The sequence below is a fragment of the Bombus fervidus genome, chromosome 8, assembly GCF_041682495.2.
Source record: "Bombus fervidus isolate BK054 chromosome 8, iyBomFerv1, whole genome shotgun sequence".
Classification (NCBI taxonomy): domain Eukaryota; kingdom Metazoa; phylum Arthropoda; class Insecta; order Hymenoptera; family Apidae; genus Bombus; species Bombus fervidus.
This window is the reverse complement of record NC_091524.1, coordinates 14,728,906-14,746,939: the sequence shown is the minus strand read 5'-3', so window position 1 is coordinate 14,746,939 and position 18,034 is coordinate 14,728,906. Positions and strand designations below refer to the sequence as shown.

The window sequence follows — 18,034 nt, the reverse complement described above, 5'->3', positions numbered from 1 at the left end:
TGTGTGTTCGTTTCTTGGTAAAGCCGACTTCCGATTAACCTATATTTCACATTCACGATATTCGCGTAAAATTTTTCATAAAGAATAGAGAGAACAAAGAAATCCAATTAATTTGCCTTCACGAGCTTCAAAGATCTCGATCTTTTTGATTTATGGTCCCACGGGTTCCACTAAGATGTTCAGCGTTCCGTGAGTGATTTATAACAATAATTGTACAGCGTTTACCGTAAAGTAGCAGTAACTTTACGTACAGCTATTACTTTTAAAATAGTAAACGTTTAAAAAGTAGATTGGAAAATATACGATTTTGGTTATCTACCTTTGGTTTGAAAAAATATTACTATTCGCGTACACCAAGAGTTATTATGTTTGTGGTCTTGCTATACAAGTCTCGTCGTCTTTCTGTATTTTCATTCGTTATCCTTTTATGGCTTTAGACTGCTTCGTTCCGAAGTAACGCGTGTGGAAACGAACGTTTTCAATGAAAACAATCTTCGTAATGCTAGAAACACATTTTTAGCTACTTACGTGCCACTTTGGTTTTCTGTTCTTCCGAAATCTGACCGAGTACGCGACGAAGGTAAAAATTAGTTGGAAATAAATTACCGTCCCTTTGTATCTTTACGTTTAATCTTTGAAACATATACCTAAAAATAGCTATACATAAATAGCTAAAAATTACGAAAATGTAAACGATTTTCATTACTTTTATTTATATGTAAATAAGTTAGTTGCACAAACTTTAATATGTCTTATAGACACCTGTTCATACCTGTTTTATATAAACGGTATAACAAGATACACTGTACAGTGCTCGTATTTCAACGACATTCGGGCAATTAGAAGGTAGTTTCGCACAATTAACGCAAAAATTGTAAATAAAATGTTGAAAAAAGCCTAGGAAACGGACGATATAAAAATTAAGCGAACGTTATCCAACACGATAGACAAAGCAATAACGACGATTTACGTAATTTTCTGTTTCATCGAGTGGATAAATTAACGCATACGTAGAGTTTAATAATATAGGACTCGATGAGGTGCAAAGTTAGATTAACAACGAAGGTTAATAATAAAACAGACGCTTTAGGTAATTCGTAACGGTATGTTTACTTCGTGTGAATGATTTCTCTGCTTTAGACAAAGAAGCGCTACAAAATATTTCAACTTCTCTTTCGGTATCTCTTAAACCTATTTATTATCTTGTTTCGCTGAATACATTCCGAGGATTGTTATTTTCACGCGATGCAAAGAAACATAAATAGTTATACATCCGGTTTATACAATAGTTGTACAAATGCTTTGTTGTAAAGTTTGTTATCGAAAAATTGAAACAGAGTTCTTATAAGACGTGCCGCGTATACGTGTCTCGCTATACCGAATAATCGCGTCAAGCGCATCCACGGGTTTAGCAAGCATAATCTCCAAGTCGGATTCACCGTTATATTCGTACACGAACAACGTTCTCCAAGACAGTATGTCATTGTCTAAGATCGTCGGATGTCTTGCGCGAATTCTCCTCGTTCTCGTTTCCGCAAACTCGATACTTACATGCCTTAGCGAGAGAAAATGCACGGATTGGATTGTACTCGCTTCGAGAGCATCCATCGATATCGATAGGCGTTTCAACTTTTCCGATGATTGAATTCGAGGTCGTTTCTACGTAAGCATCTTTTCATTTTTTACCTAGTAATCTTTTTTCTTTTAAATTCATTGTCAAATGGTATCTTATCGTTCTTGCATCGTTATTTTATTATTCTTATTCTTTTTGATCGTGTACTCTAAATATTAATAATATGTTTTTTTTTTTTTTCGTTAATCGTGGTAAAGTAAAGTAAAAGTATCAGGGGTTCTGTCGTTAACGTTAAGAAAAGTTTCACGGCAGAGTGTGCCTCTGCAATTAACGAAAACGCTTTAAACTTGTACGTAAGCGCGAGATCTCGATGATGGTAATTAGACGAAGTAAATTAGTATCGCTAATGAATCTTAAATCTAGTATCTCAAAGGAATCGACTAATCGAAACTGTCGAATTACTAACGCAAAGTAAAACGCGCGGATGCAGCTTTTTCTTTCGGAATGTTCTTCCTTTTATACGTTCGTATCCATTCCTCGTTCCAGTTTACCTTCTACGTTCCTTCCCTTTCTGATCCGTTATGCTCGTTACGGATAAATCTGCGTATGAAATTCAAATTGCTAGACGCCTGCGCATTTTCTTAGAATACGAAAGATACCGGAAACGTGATCCTTTTGCGAATCATCGAAGAAATTAGTTCTGGCCGAAAAGAGAGGGTTGTAAGACGGTACTCCGCGGGAGCACGTTCTTTAACGATACGACCGCCCAATATGACCGGACTAAAAGTCTAAAACGTTACATCAGATTATAACGATTCGACAGAAGATCAAATGTTATTCGTATAGTCGGGAATATGACGAAAAAAGCATCGAGTAAGGAAAAGTAATAAAGTAGAATCAAAGATTTACCGATCTGAAGATACGTACGTAGTTGGAGATTTCTGAATTTAATATACCTTTTACGTATCGTTGTTCTGTAACTTTTTACATCCTAGTTATATACGGATATTTAATAATTTTTGCTTTATACGTATTTTACACGTCCTGACAACCATATGGCTATATACGAATGAATTATTCGATCGTCGAGTCACGTACCGTATTTTATTATCAAAGTTGTACTCTCCGACTTACTCACTGTGTGCTCCTCACTTTTTAAACACGTACACGTATACGCTGTTTTTGTCGGAGAGCTTCGTATCTGATGCAGCTCCTACGAAACTCGATTTTCGTATAAACGTTTCATTGGGACGACTATAGCTTACGTTGGAAGGGAGAGAATTCGCGAAACAGAAACGGCAAAAACGAAACGAGCACCGGTCGAATAATCTTGGTCGAAATTTCGGAGAACAGATGAAAAAAGGGAAAAAGCGGTCGATGCGCAGAATTATAATAGAAGGAAACAGAATTTTTCGCGGTAAACGAACGAACGAAAAATAAAACGAAGTAAGAAGGAACGTTTCGACGCATTTGCGAAAAAATCCTTTCGGTGTTTGCAATTTGATACGGACGTTTCCGTGTTTGAGATTATCAGACGTCCGATAATATATCGGATTAGGGTCCTGACTATTAAAATTATTAATTATCGTATGTAAAATTTCATATTATAGCTGCTGTGAAAATAGTAATCGAGCATCGACAGACGTAAACGAGTTTAAAATTCTCGTGTCTCGCGTAAAAGTAGAATTTATATGGGAACATATTATATTGTAGGCTTTTAACTCGAATCGAAATTATCTCATCGGTGTTTCATTGTCATAGTCGGAATATTCAACTTTTATTCGATCAACGTACCAATTGCGTATCGTTGACGTAACGCTAATCAACGATCGACCGTTGAACGTAAATAAATAATAAACAGGCGAAACGACTATTCGGCAAATACAGAAATGTTTAACAAGTCTCTGTCGCGAGAAGCGGCATTTGACGTCTCGTTGTTAATCCCTTCCACGAAGACAATATTTTTTTAATGGTTTCGGCAAAGTTGCGCGTTCGTTCGATACCGAGATTTCATTACGACGGAAGTCGCTATAAATGTAAATGCCTTTCAATTCCACTGACAGCAGAAGCTGCAAAACTTCGAATCTCACCACGTCGCCGTAAGTTTACGCGCTCTCGCTCCCCTCGATCATTTGCAGAATTTTCACCGCAGTAAAAATAAATTTATGTCTGCGGACGGATCTAACTGCACTTCGAAGGTACGTACAAGCGTGCACGAGTTTCCTAGAGAATCGTCGGCTATATATCTTCTATGGCGTTCACGAATAAGTGCTCAAAAATCCATAGAATCTATATAATCTACGAAAATATAGAAAATTTAAAAGTTGAAACAAATCTCTATTTAGATTGCATTCTTCTAACTCGGTCTATAAACCTATGAATTTATATGAAAATCCACAGTCTCTTGATAAGTAAATAATCGTATTAATCTTCTTTTCTTTGCTTGTTTTACTCTCGCCAGAATAATTTACCAAAACAGTAATAACGAATCTCTTTTCTCGTGTCACGATACACGTATGTATTAACGTCAAATGCCGGCGGAATAATCACACGAGTTATTACTTACGCTTCGATACGTACGTTCAATGAAATTCGTACGAAGGCAAATTACATATTCATACGTATAGTAACGTGTAATCGGTATCCATCGCACAGGTGTCGTATACGCGCGAAAGAAGGCCGAGGTTACACGGATTCAGTTCGAAATATTCATTTTCTAGTAAGCTTCTCTTTTTCCCGTGTCTCGCACACGCCACGCAAAATTCATGCCTGTTTGTCCGGAGCGATACGTCATTTTGTAAGAACGAGTGGACACGCGTCCTCTTTGTCTTTGATGTTGAAGCGATTCTCGCTTCTAGGAAGACTCTACATCTTCTCTAGCGTTTAGTTTTCTCAGCCCTCGAAGCCATTGAGTATCGTTTGGCTCTAAATCAATTTGAAGGGCCTCTCAGCCTCGTAGCCTTTTCTAGGAACGTGCCATGCACAGATGGTGCAGCGAGGTATAGACGGATCAGTTTTCGTAATTGTACAAATATTCGTAAAGTAACGTTGCCGGTGTGCGGATCTGGATTATACTGTACTTATACTTGCACTTACTTAAATATATTTCTATTATACGTTCATCCACGCGTTCCTCTCTATTCTGTTCCGAGATAAACCTCAACAGTTGATAACAGCGTATTTTTAGTTTCGATAAAGTAAACTAAATTGGAGATTAAAACCGAATAAAAATGTAAGAATCTCTCTGGCGAAATTGTTTCATTAACGCTGTATTGAAAATTTTGAAACGTTCACGTTTACAACGCGCGCGATATATTCGTAAAAGGTATTTAGAAATGTTGGAACGCTTTCGTGAGAAACATTTTTGTTTTTTTTTTTTTTATTGATTATTTGTTAAAATTTTTACAATTTGTCCAGAAGGACATTTGGTAAAATATTATAGCTTAAAGAATAACATTTTTGTATCTGTCTGTATCTGAAACGTTACCCGGTGGAGGTCAGAGGCTCGAACATCTTACTTGTTTTTTCTATATTTCTTCCTATCGTGAAACTAATATACCGAAGAAAAAAACAATTTTTGTTTACTCGAAGTCTCAAAAATAGCGAATGTTCCATCCAGAATCGAAAACTTGCAGACCACTATTTTTAGTTCAGAATACGTATATTTCAGTTTTAGAGTAACCACGAGCAAGTAGCATAAATAGAATAACTTTACGATAGTCGAGCAACAGCCTGAACTTTTGGAATCTTAAACGTCATAGAAAATCATTTTCTTGTATTTGTAGATACTCTCGTATCTGCTCTGCTTTTGTGATTCGCGGAATCTAAATATAAATAAGTTCTTCGTTATCGAAAAGCGAGTAGATAAATTTTAACGTTTTCGGTGTACGTATAACGCTAGATTTTTTTTATTCAAACTATTATAGGTATAATATACGAAATCTTGTCTTCGACGCAGTTCGGTTCTCCCGTGTTGCCGATGCAACGCGTTCTTACAAAAGCTTACGCAAGTCGATATATCGTACAGTTGTTAAACCCTTAGCGTTACGAGCCCGCCTGTTTATCCGAAATGACCATTGAAGCTACGCGTTACGAAACTGTTGATAAACATCAAAGTTCGGCGAAGAAAGTACATACACGGAGAATGGTGGGGTTTGGCCATTTGGATTCTCACGCTTAACGCTCGGCGCTGTTAACGCGAGAATTTAGCGTTTGTCGTAGTTAACGTTGCTACGTTCAACGTTGTTCGCGATTTCCGGGTGTACGGCAAGAGGAACAGGTTCTCGAACGTTTTGCCGATATCGTAACTCGAGCTCGACACCTCGCGCATCGATATCTCTTGCCTAAAGAAAGAACCGCCGTTCTGCCACTTGTGCGCTGCACGGTACATCCGACGGTGAAACGCGTCGTTCTACGTTGCAACGGATACTCTCCCTATAGACGATTCGATACAGGGTTCGTCCTAAAAGACAACTTAAAGGTTATCCACGGCACGGCAAACTGTACGACAAACTGCGAACATTGTAACGCGGATAAAAGAATCTTTTACAGGTAAATTTAATTATTCGATTTTACGTACTTCGAATTAGATTTTATCGGATTGTGCCTTGCGCAATTTCGAGCCCGCCTAGGAATGAGAAACTGTCCGATGATCTTATTATAGCGTGAATTACGAGACAAAGTATACGTACGACGTACGATACGGAATTCGATATGATCGGTAATGAGCATACGGTAAACGAGTAACGAGTATCGTCGGATGCGTAAGATGCGACGCGCGGACTATTCGGATGAAATTCAAAGCCGCGAATCAGCGGTAGCCAGTTGTAGTAACGAACCAAAGCAATTGCAGATTGCAGCCGACCTAAGCAATAAGGTCATTCCGCTTCGTTTCGTACCGATTGCTCCCCTATTCCATTCGATATTTAACTGCTAAACCCATTTCCGTTTTTCTCTCCTTGAACAATGCCGCCTCGTCTCGTCGCGTCGAATTCGTTCTTTCTTTGCTTTCTTTTTTTTTTTTGTTACCGTTAATTCTCCTCTGTTTTTTTTCTCTGTTGGCCCTTTTCGTCCAACGCGTCTACGTTCCTGCAGCCACCTCTTCCATACGCCGACTACCCACGTTCGTTTTCCTCGGCTGCCACGATTTAAGCTGTCTATCCGTCTATTTATATATCGAAGCTAATTTAAGAAATCAATTAAACTGGTTCCTGGTTAATGGCATCGAACAATGCGTCTTGACGCTTCGAACTGCTTTAAACTTTCTCTCGCAAAGTGGAGCCTCCAAATCCATCTAGCTATCAACCGGTGTGTACGATGATTGAAATTCCATTTCTAGTCGATTCGCTCGAGCAACGATCGCAACAATTCGCGAAACGCACAGCCCGATATTTAGAGAAAAGCTTTTCTCGTTTTAATTTTTAACTTGACTTTCATCGACTTTAAAAGTCGATCGTCGTCGAATATATTAAACGAACAGTTTGATCTTGTACTTTTACTTTTGCCCTCTTGTCGCCAACCTAATGTCGTATTTCAACGTTATTTTCTTCCAGTTGTTGGCAAAATTGAGAACGAGATGATAACATTTGACGCGTTTCGGTAGTTGTACTCTTAATTACTTTAAAGCGTCATATATGTTTCAATATGCCGCAATATCGTTTCAACGAAATATATATATTTAAATATATCGCGTTACGCGTAAAGTAAGTCGGGTATAAAACGTTCGAACGTTCGATCATTTCCCATTGTTCCTGTTTTTTTAGGCATGTTGAAAATTATAAAGGTTAAAAATGCTCGTTACCACGACTATCTATCGACACGATCGATACAGGTTGAAGTTAAACATCGCCTATTATCGTTTTCAGATCGTTTTCGGTAGACTACGTTGGACGCGAAACCTGAAAATACCGAAATCAATATGGAAGACAGATTCAATCGTCGATCCCGTTCGAAAGATGGAACTTTACTCTTCGCACAGTTTTCCGCTTCTGCGAATTAAAAATATTTTCGTAGCTCGCCAATTTCTCTCGATGCACGACGAGTGTTGCGTTTGCACGGTTCCTTTCCGCGATACGAAACGAAGAGTCAGTTTAGATCGAATTCCGAATTTCGCTTGTATCGATAAAAACAAAGAATTCGATTAAAATGTAAATTAGACATCACAGAGCACCTGTGCAAAATAAATGCAAATGTGTAAATTTAAAATTAAAATAATTAGTAATTAATCGAATTAAACGGTATTTCCAATACTGAAATACGGAGAATGAAAAATTAAAAGTATCGCGTTTAGTTTCGTATTTACTTTATCGAGTTAGCGGATTCGTTCGATATACGAGATCCATTAAATCGAAACGTAAGATTTATCGGATTTCCTACGGTTTGATACGAATTTAATACAAATTGGGTACGTAGAACGTAGAATGTTATTTTAAAGCTTCGTTGGGTTCGTCGTACAAAAATTCCAATCCTCCTTTCTTCATCGAAATTAAGATAATTTGATTTTTATCGGTCGGATATTAAATTTTTGAGCTAATAGTTGCAGCAAAGTTCATAGTCCAGAATGGCGTTTTCATTCTGTTCTTTTCTTTCGTTTCGTCCGTGGTATTTTATTTATCTTGTTTATCGATCACAATTTTCACGGCTATTCGCTCCAACCCCACACCTTGGCCAAGCAATTAGCTGAAATTTACGAGCCTCGGTTGCTTCGACTTTTCAACGAGCCGACGTATATTTATCGTTCGAATTAAAATTACACGTCGTCGCTTTCTAGATTTCCTACTTTCCCTCTAACCAATTTCCATCTTTGTTTTCTAATGCACGATACTTTTGCAAATTTGTCACTCTGTTAAACGAATCTAGTAATTTATCGCAAGATAGAAAATGAGCCGTCGTTGTTTCTAATAGATCGCGTACCATACGTATGTGATATAATGCACGAATTAATAGTCTTGATATATCTAAGACTAAATTAATCGTTTATTTTTGTTGCAGTTGCAGTTGCAGTTATTTACAGTCGCGCACGAACATGTTAACGTGAGTAACGACTCTTTTTCTTCGATCTTATTAAATCTTACCATCCCTTTTAGTCGGCAATTATAGTTGTCGTTCCATTAAGATCTCGAGGAACGAGGAATCGAGCAATCCCTTTTGTTATATCAATGACTCGTTGTGACCTATTCCTCGACTATTACAGAATTCAGAACGTTTTTCGTCCAATCGCTTATTTAATCAAATATATCGGATCGATCGTTGTTTAACTCGCAAAGACGATACACGAGTCAAATCTTCGTGAATACAAGGCTGCCGCGCGTAGCTAAATTGTATGCCCGTTTTTCACGTACGATAGAAAAGTAATAGAATATGTGTCTACTATCTGTAAACTTTGGAATTTGCGCGTCGATATCGAAGAAACAAAAGCCGAATTTCTGCGTTGAAAACACCGGCCGGAACGAAATAACAGCATTAGCTTGGTTATTGAAAAGTTTTCGTTCGAAACTGTCGTTGTCGATAATTAGACGGCCAATCGAGGAAAATTCGCGGAATAACGTAATTGTTGGGTCGTGGGCCGCAAATTTCACGATCAACATTATAGGGGGAAATTGTGCAAGTAAACGGAACAATCTGGGTGCCCGAACATTCGTCTCGAAGCCGCGCAACGATCGATTTTCGAATTTGCGGTTTTTGGCCGAGTTTAATGGAATTGCATCAAAAACAGTGGGAAATTCCAAACTGTACGAGCGGTATTCCCGCTCTATACTATCGGAGGAATCAGAAATTTCCCAGACCCAACCGGAAATTACGAATGGCTATCGCGTTACATCGTTCGATATTTCCGATATACCAACGCAAGATATTCTTCGTTAATAAATTCACTCGACAAACCAGTAACTCGTGATTCGATATATACCTGTCCGTCGATCATTTACGTTTTCTTAGTTTGTTTCTGAAGAAAATCAAAGTCGAATTTCTGCCGTATACCGTCAACGACTGGTCTCTTTTTCCCTATTAAACGACGTTATTAATTAAGGATACAACGAAAGAGACAGAACTCGAGCAAAAGTTTACCTCACCTATTAAATATTATAACGAGTACCGTGTCTTAGATGTTTCGTATTTTTCTGCGTATCGCGCGCATTCTGTGCGTCGTTATACCGACTTCGAGAAAGAAGAGAGTTAAATCCATTGGACGTCTCCGTTATGAAATACGAACGATCTTTAAATTCCTAAGATTATTTGGTAACATTTTTCTCTTATTTATCGTTTCTTATTTTTTTTTTTTACGATGTACCATGTTCGGTACGTCTGTACGTGCTATACGTATATGCGATGTCGATGTCGTCTCGTGTGCGGTATATGATATACGATGCATTATGGTACGCTTACGCGACAACCTTATAGTTTTTTGTTTTTCGTTACTTTTCAACGAGTGTTGGAACTTTTAGCAGCAGAGTTACATTTGTATAACGATGAATTCCCTTTCCGCGAACTACACGTTTCATCGCACAATGATCACAGTAGGATGTTGTTCGTTCGGGCATAGTAGTTTCGTTTGAAAACGCTTGCACGCAAACAAGAGCGTTCGAACTTTGTCGCGCTTCGATTTAAGGCCATGAAACGAACAATTTGCAAGTGTGCACTTTTCGTTTCAATTTTGCGTAGCTACGTCATGAAAGGCGCACGCTATTTATAACTGTGGCGGCTATTATGTTCTCGCCACTTGGATACTCGCCGTTCGTTCCAATATCGCATTGTCCACGAAACTTTTATGAATTTTTCGATAAAACTTATCCGCTTACACTTTCGACCGGCATCGTAAATTCGGCTCGAGGAGAAAGCGAGGCGGTCGAGAATATTCGGCACCCGGGTGCATTTGAATTATTACGATAGCTTTTTAACAGTATCTCTTCGAAAAGACAAAAATTCACTTTCAAGATATTTTATAAGATACTTGCGTGGAAACTGATTTTAGACCACGATGTTTGAATTTGATCAAAGTGTAGGAATTAACGGCTTGCAAACTGTTCCAAGCCTAAATTTCTTATTAAAGGGTACGATAACGGTATACTTTACTATTATATATATTGTATATAGTAATATATATTTGTCATTTAAACGCTCGTTGCTTCGTTTGTCAAATTAAAAGCGTCTCTTTGATGTTACAACTTAATTCGTAAATTAAGCGACCCGTTCGGAATAATTTTATACGATTACGTTCGCATCGATTTATGAACTTGACAAGTACGATTTCCAGACAATCGGTTGCTTAAATGCCAACTTTCGTATCGGTTCGTGAAAACGTTTAAAACAAAACTTAAATTGTTCGTGGAAAAAAAAGTTTCGATACGACATGAAGCTTTTCAAACGATAAGGTTTTGGTTATTTTTCTACCCCAAACTGTTAATTACAATTAATTCACTCGTATTATATTCGTAACAGTCCACAAAATTTATAGCTTCGCTGGCAAATAAATAAAACGTCGAACGCTGGATCGATGATACGCACCGCGTTGTACGGAAATTGTTCTTCGGTTCATCGTAATCGCGTAACTTCTTTTCTCGTTGTACGAAAGCAAGCATCGCTTTGATTCATAGATTTTGTCTCGCTGCGCCTGCTGGTATTCGCAGAATGCGCTATTATCGAACATTCCATAGATTTATTATAGCTATCGCGTACAAATCAAACGCTCCGATACTCTGCCGTCGTATTATCTACGATCTGCGTGTACCGTGTATTTATACTTTGCTCGTTCGATACGACGTTTTTATAACGTAAAAATTTTCTAGCGTAAAATTTACGTCATGTAAAATCACTCGTTTACGTTTTTTAGTCCTATTTTCAGAAAGAATGTTGTAAAATCGGCAATACGAATACTCGTATCACGTGGCTTATCTCTTACGCTCGAATATTTTTGCAAGTATAAGCTCGAATATTCCGCGTTTCAGTTTTTAAAGCTTTCTTTGATGATTCTATTCGACTACGAAAGCCTAATCGTCCGAGACTAACGATAAGGGAGACAGGCAAGAAATCGAATAACGGATTTTATTGCGTTATTCGAGGACAAAAGGATATTTAACGTATCGAAAGGTTATACGTACGTGTTTGTACGTTTATGGCAAATTTCAAGATGCAAGTGTGCACGGATAATACGCGTATAAAATATCCAGAGTAGAGTAGTCGCGATAACGCGTACGTATTTAACGAGCAAAGTAACAAATATAAATAAATCTTTGCTTAGGTCTGCGGAAATCTTTTCCGCGTTCGTAGGAAATAGGAATTTGCATAAATATCGACAGTGAAATTACGGACAATCCGAGGCAAGCGGAAATATGGAATAGATGTTTAAAATTGAAAGGAAAGCGAGAGGAGAGTAGGATACGAAAATGAAATCTTACCGTAGGCTATAAATATGTGGAACAAAAACGCCATTTTTAACACCGATGCCACGATCTAAACAGCTCGACGAAGACGATAATAAAAACGGTGTATTAACATGCGATTATGAACTTGAAAGCGTAATTTAGCGTAGCGGTGAAAGAACCGGGCGCAGTAAAAATCGTCGTGTTTATACGGAACTTAAAATAGAGGAACGAAAGTAAAGAGATATAAAGATAGGATGGAAGAAAATACGAAGAAAGGAAAATTTGAGGAAAACAGGATCCATTGAAACTCGCGCGAGTTCGTTCGGACGTCGCGCGCGTGCATGTACGCGTGTGTGCGCGCGTACTTGCTTATACTTGGAAGCTTACGCGAGAGCCAGGAAACCATCTTTAAAAGTAGACGGATACGTATGTTGTCTGGATGACTCGTGCCGTGCTTTTTTGCGTTGATCGATCTCGAATTTTGCGAATGCTCTCGCGACAACCTCGTGACGCGTTTACGCCCGTTACGACGCTCTGACCATCGAACGGTGGAATATTTTACGATCCGAGTTACCGCGTTACTCCTCGCATGTGTACGGTATCGTGTGCTTTCACTGTTTCCTGTGTTTCGCTGTTACGAACTGACTCTGGTTCTCGGCGTGTGACGTTAAATAATAACGCTTGAACGTAGAAGAAATAGAGGGGAGAAGCGTTAAAGTCGGAGCATCGACGCGAACTTTGTATCGGCTTGTCTGGAAAGCGTATTCTTTCTTCTCCGTCACCGGTGAATCAAATGGCTGTGCCGAATCGGTGTCTCGCGTCTACGATTCCGACCGATCGATCGTATCGCCGATAGCTTAAGTCGGTTATCAAGTTTTTTATGAAATTAGATGTCCGAATATTTGTGAAGGGGAACGCGCGCATTTGATATCGTTGGAGGAAACGCGCGTGCGATGTCTCGTGTCAAAGACGCGTGTCCTGCGATCGGGATTGCCAGATTCTATATGTAGGTAATTTGTTACGTAAGTTATGGTGATTTATACGCGAAAGAAAGAAAAGGGATGTCACGTTTTTTCGTTTCCTCGCAGCTGTCCTCCAGCTGTCCGTCTTCGCTGATACATATTTTCCCAAACGTTCCAATAAGTTCCCGCTCCGAGGAAATTTCATAAAAAGAAACGATTTTTCTCCGATTCTCGAGCAGCCGTTTGGATAAGGGTGGATCGCTATAACGGAATTCGTTCGTAAAATTATTTTCTGTTTCGGAGCGCTTTAATCAATTTTCTTTTTCTCGAGGAGCAACTTAGCAGCTGTCTCGACCGAAATATATCTACTCAAGTTGGAAAGCGACGAGGCATTTAGAAAAGAAAAAACTGAATTATTCGTACTCGAAGAACAAAAGGGCGATGTTCGCGCAGGTTGTTGAAAATTTTCAGCGATGGATCGTTCAATAAGACGCGAGAGTCGTTCATCCTGCTGAATAATAATTCGTTTATGCGTAACCTTACGCTTTTATACCGGTGAATAGAATCGTCGAACGATGTAAAGTGGTGAGTGAAAACGGTGTGCTCGTGAGGGCTGAAAGATCGTTATACGCGAACGCTGCCAGTCGTAAGACATCGTACGATTATCATACCGAGACCAGAGGTAAGTTGTAAGATTATATTCGCGAAATGAAACCGATATTCGTTGGTATTACGAATCTGGCCTTAATACTACTGCGACCAGAAACATTCCGTTTGGCAATTTCAGCCGTTCCTTTGCTTCATTCGGAAAGTTTCATTTTTTCGATTGCGTTTACCGCGTGTCGATCGCGAGGTTCCTCCATTTAGTTCTTTACTAGATATCGAAAAGGCGAAGAACAGCAGCGATCGCTTCTTCCTGCGAACAAGGAAGCCGATAGCGATAGCGATATATAAATATCGATTAACGGTTTAAGAATGGAAACGGTATATATTTCTACCAAAGTTGAGTCGTATCCCTGTCGGTCGGTTACACAGGATAAATAGGCTTCGCCATACGAGAAGATAACGTTTGTTTTAATTGATATTATTTTTGTAACGACTAGAACTATAATTCTGTAACTAAGCATCATACGGTTATACGTATACATGTACGTATATAGTAATAAATATGCACGACATTGCGGAAAATTGTCAAAGATAATAACATTTTTAGATAGCGATATCGTCGTATCAAGTATTCTATTTAATTTTACTATTTGTTTAAACAATAAATTAGGCGGTGTAATACTTCGTATCTTAACAGGATAGCATAAAAATATTTGATTAGACTAAAAGATGTAGTTGTCGTATTTTACTTTTCTGTTTCTCAGAAAAATAAATCCAAAGCGATCGGATAATTTATTTTATAATTCCCCGTAACATCTTCGCGTTAACGAGAAAAGATATGTTAGATGTTATTGCGAAAATATGTTTGTTCTTGTGAAAAATTAACACCTGCTAACCAATCGATAGTTTATCGAATCGGTCGTTAAATGCGCAAAAATACGAAACGTATATATCATAGAGATACTAGAATATCGTAGAAAGTTTCAACATGTTTGATGGACAATTTTCCAAGTTGTTGGCAGAGAATTGCAAGTGTAAAAGAAAAAAGGCTAGAAAGGCAATCAGGTCGGCTGCCCTGTTGGGATTCGAAACCGTGAGCCGTGAGAGATAGTCATTCTTCCTCGCGGTCACGGAGGAGAGCGTAAGAAACTCCACCATCCAACATCCTTTCGCGTCTGATTTTTCTAGTTATTTTTCTTCCACGAGCCTATACCTTTCTCCCGAAGAAGATGCTTCGTATTCCTACAAGTATCGCTCGTTCGTTTTCTTACTCGCTACGTTTACAAACGGTGTTTCACGTTTTATGATATTTTTTTTTTTTCTGCTAATAACGATTCCTAGAAAATCTTATACGATAATTGTAACCCGAATATCGTCGTCGCAGGAAAAATCATCGAAAATTAATTTGCCAGGACACGGTAAGGACGAAGTAACGAAGGCTTCTAAAACCAATAAAAAGTATTTTTTCGGTTTTGTATCGATCGCTATTTTATATTTAAACGTAATCGTATAACAGCTTGAAATTTATTATCATTAAAGGTTGGAACATTTTCGTTTAAGTACATTATTTTTACGTTGTTAAGATCGAGTTAAATATAAAGAGATTCGATCCTACGTTTATAAACTGTATCGCTCTTTTATACACCCACGCAGACACCTGTTTTATCATATTACGTAAACGTAACATCCGCTCTGTTTCTCTCTCTCTCTCTCTTTCTCTCTCATTCCGAACATTTTTCCTATGATTTTTGTTGGTCTTCATTCGTCAAATTGATATTTAGTCGAGAAGATAAAAACTTGTATGTAGGTTTCTGCTTCGGGCCAAACGGAAACGACGTGTTTTTTTATTTATCTACTAGAGCCGATTTACGAACGATCGCAGAAAAAGAGAAATATTTTAATCGATATTCGTTGTTATCGCAAAGTTACATCGATACGGTACATCGAATGTTCAAAAAACAGGTGAAAATTCCGATATGAAATAAACGTAGCTAAAGTTGTGCCGAAATGTATATGCATCGTGTAAATTTATCCTACGTATTAAACGAATTCGATTTCTCATAATCTTAGAAGGAATACTTTATCGCTCTTAATTATTTCCTACAAACGCGACAATTATCGAAATTCACGAGATAACCCGACTACCGTTTCGAACCATTTACGTACTGCAGTCAAAGCTACGCTAAATACCGTACGCCTAATTAGAATTGAACGTAAAAGTTTAGTTTTCAGAACACACAGAGCCGTGTAAAGTTGGGCTATTGGAAAAACTACCGTCGGAATAGCGAATGGGAAGAATTATTCTGTTCATTGTGCAAAATTCAATCAACTATTTCAACGAACCGTTATTAAACATTGTTAATTAACCGATACTTAATGTAACGGAAAAAGCTTACGAAAGCGTGCAAAATCTTATGCTCGGGTGATTTTTGTATAAATGTATAAATGTATTTTGTAAAAATGTATTATCGAAAGAAGCGTATATCTTAAAATTGCGTATTATTTTATAGCGTTTTATCTAGCAATCGTGATCATAGTACTCTACGGTTTGATCTATGCATCGTTTATAAATCACTCCGTGATATATTATAATTTCGGATATACGAGAAAGAGTTTGAAACGCATTCTACTTCTTACGTCGAACGTGGAAGTTTCGATATGTACGACTCGTTGTGAGAAAGAATTTAAAAACGACGTACGTAGCTGTTGAAAACAGATAACGACTACGATTCGAATGATAATATTTTCTATGAAAAGTTTCCTTCGCGTCTTCCACTCTACCTCAAACATAGAGTAATAAGCAAGCATATTTTCATTTCATACGCTTCGTTACGTTTTACCAACTTTTATATACGATTTACCTCTGCGTGAAATGTTTATTTTTCCGACTCTTGCACCACATCGATGCAGAACATCGTTTTTCGGCTTGCGTTGTCGCAAGTCGAATATCGTGAAAGTTTTATGGAACGAATTACGGTTGTCGGTTAATACGAATTCGATCGAAAATTGCGACACGAATACGGTAGTGAATAGTTAAATACTGCCGATTACCGCTTCATCTATTATGCACATTTCAACGACAAATAAACACGTCATACGTAAAAAGCTGATCTACCGCTAAATCTATATAGATAAATGTAACGATAATTTTGGTTGAAACGCGCTCGATGCATAGTAAAATTACAAATAACTTATCGCTGTGCTGCTAGCGATTACCATTAGTTTTACTGCACGTTTAATTATAAATTATTAGGTTATTTAGTTCGGTTATCGCGCATAGCGATCGAATTATTGCAAGTTGGCGTATCGATGCGATTGCGTGGGAACAAAGATGGAAAAGAGAAAGTAGATCGGTTAGAAATTGATCGGATTTACTCGAGTTTCGTACAACTCTGATTAATCCTAAAGAGAATTTTCATCGGTTTATTTCGCTACAAGAGCGAGACGAACAATTTTTGAAACTACCATCGTACAACTTGTTCGCTTTTAAAAGTTGCATTTACAAGAAACGCGTAACTTTTCGTTTAAAAAGTTGCACAGCAAAAGAATCAAACAAAATTGATTTCAACGGCTTTGTAATATTTTAATCGTTTTTTTACGAAATCGTTTCTCTCTCCTATACAAATATCGCTACATATTTAGATTATATAGATACAATAAATATTTAATTAAATGCAAGCGATTAATATAAATTTCCTATTGAGTGGCAAGTATTTACTTTGGTGTAATAACGTTGTTTGTAATACGCACGTAACGATGTTTATCGAAAAATAACTAATATTTAGATAACGTCTGGATATATAAATGTATATAAAATATATATATATAATAAATATAACAAAATCTGTGGCAGAGCTTAGTTGTTCTTTTAACTTGAAATGAAAATTTCTCTTATCAATGATAACGATATTTGCATTCGTAACAACGCGAATCATTGGAGATACGAATATCGTTGCTTCGGTTTTCCAAAAAAGTAAATTCTACCGAAAAATATCGAGATTTTTCTGACATTGACTCGGTTTTCGGCTTTTCCCAAAGGATTTACGTAAATTATTTGAACGACGGTCGTCGGTATAATTTCGAAAAGTTGAATTTGTTCGCGCGGTGCGAAAATTCTAGATATCCTTCGAGGATAGGAAAGATATAGCGGCTTTATATTTTTCCTCGCCATTTCTTTCCAATACCGAATTGTCTCAAGTGTATCTTCGACGGCATGAGAAATGCTTTAGACGAAATGAAAAATGGAATGCTTTAGGAAGAAATTTTCCTGTAAAGGGACGTCGATGAGAAACTTTCGCGCGGTATATGTTTATTCGAATATCTTATTACGCGTACGTACATATTGCTTTTTATACGTATGTACGTATTAACATGGTTCAACGAAGAACAGTTTTTTTATCGTCATAAAGTTTGAAGATGGATCGAACGAGAATTACTGGATGGGAAGAGAAAATTGTTAAATCGTAAAGTACGTATGTATCGGGGAAATTTGTTTACAAAGGTCGTTAAACGGTTCCGCGTAGAAAGCAAGTTCG

General features: G+C 37.7%; 1 protein-coding gene across 8 annotated transcripts in view; it reads left to right on the top strand.

Moving 5' to 3' along the window:
* The window catches only part of LOC139990084 (1-phosphatidylinositol 4,5-bisphosphate phosphodiesterase epsilon-1), a 121,891-nt gene that overhangs the window by 29,491 nt on the left and 74,366 nt on the right, over positions 1–18,034 (top strand). For 3 of the 8 annotated variants that reach the window (XM_072008988.1, XM_072008981.1, XM_072008983.1), the window contains exon 2: positions 8,570–8,605. The exons of 1 other annotated variant lie outside the window; for it this stretch is intronic. The gene's annotated coding sequence lies outside the window, so the exon portion shown is untranslated. Of the gene's footprint in view, positions 1–5,854; positions 6,125–8,563; positions 8,606–18,034 lie in introns of those variants that run through there. 4 more of the 8 variants (XM_072008987.1, XM_072008982.1, XM_072008985.1 and 1 more) reach the window with 2 other exon arrangements.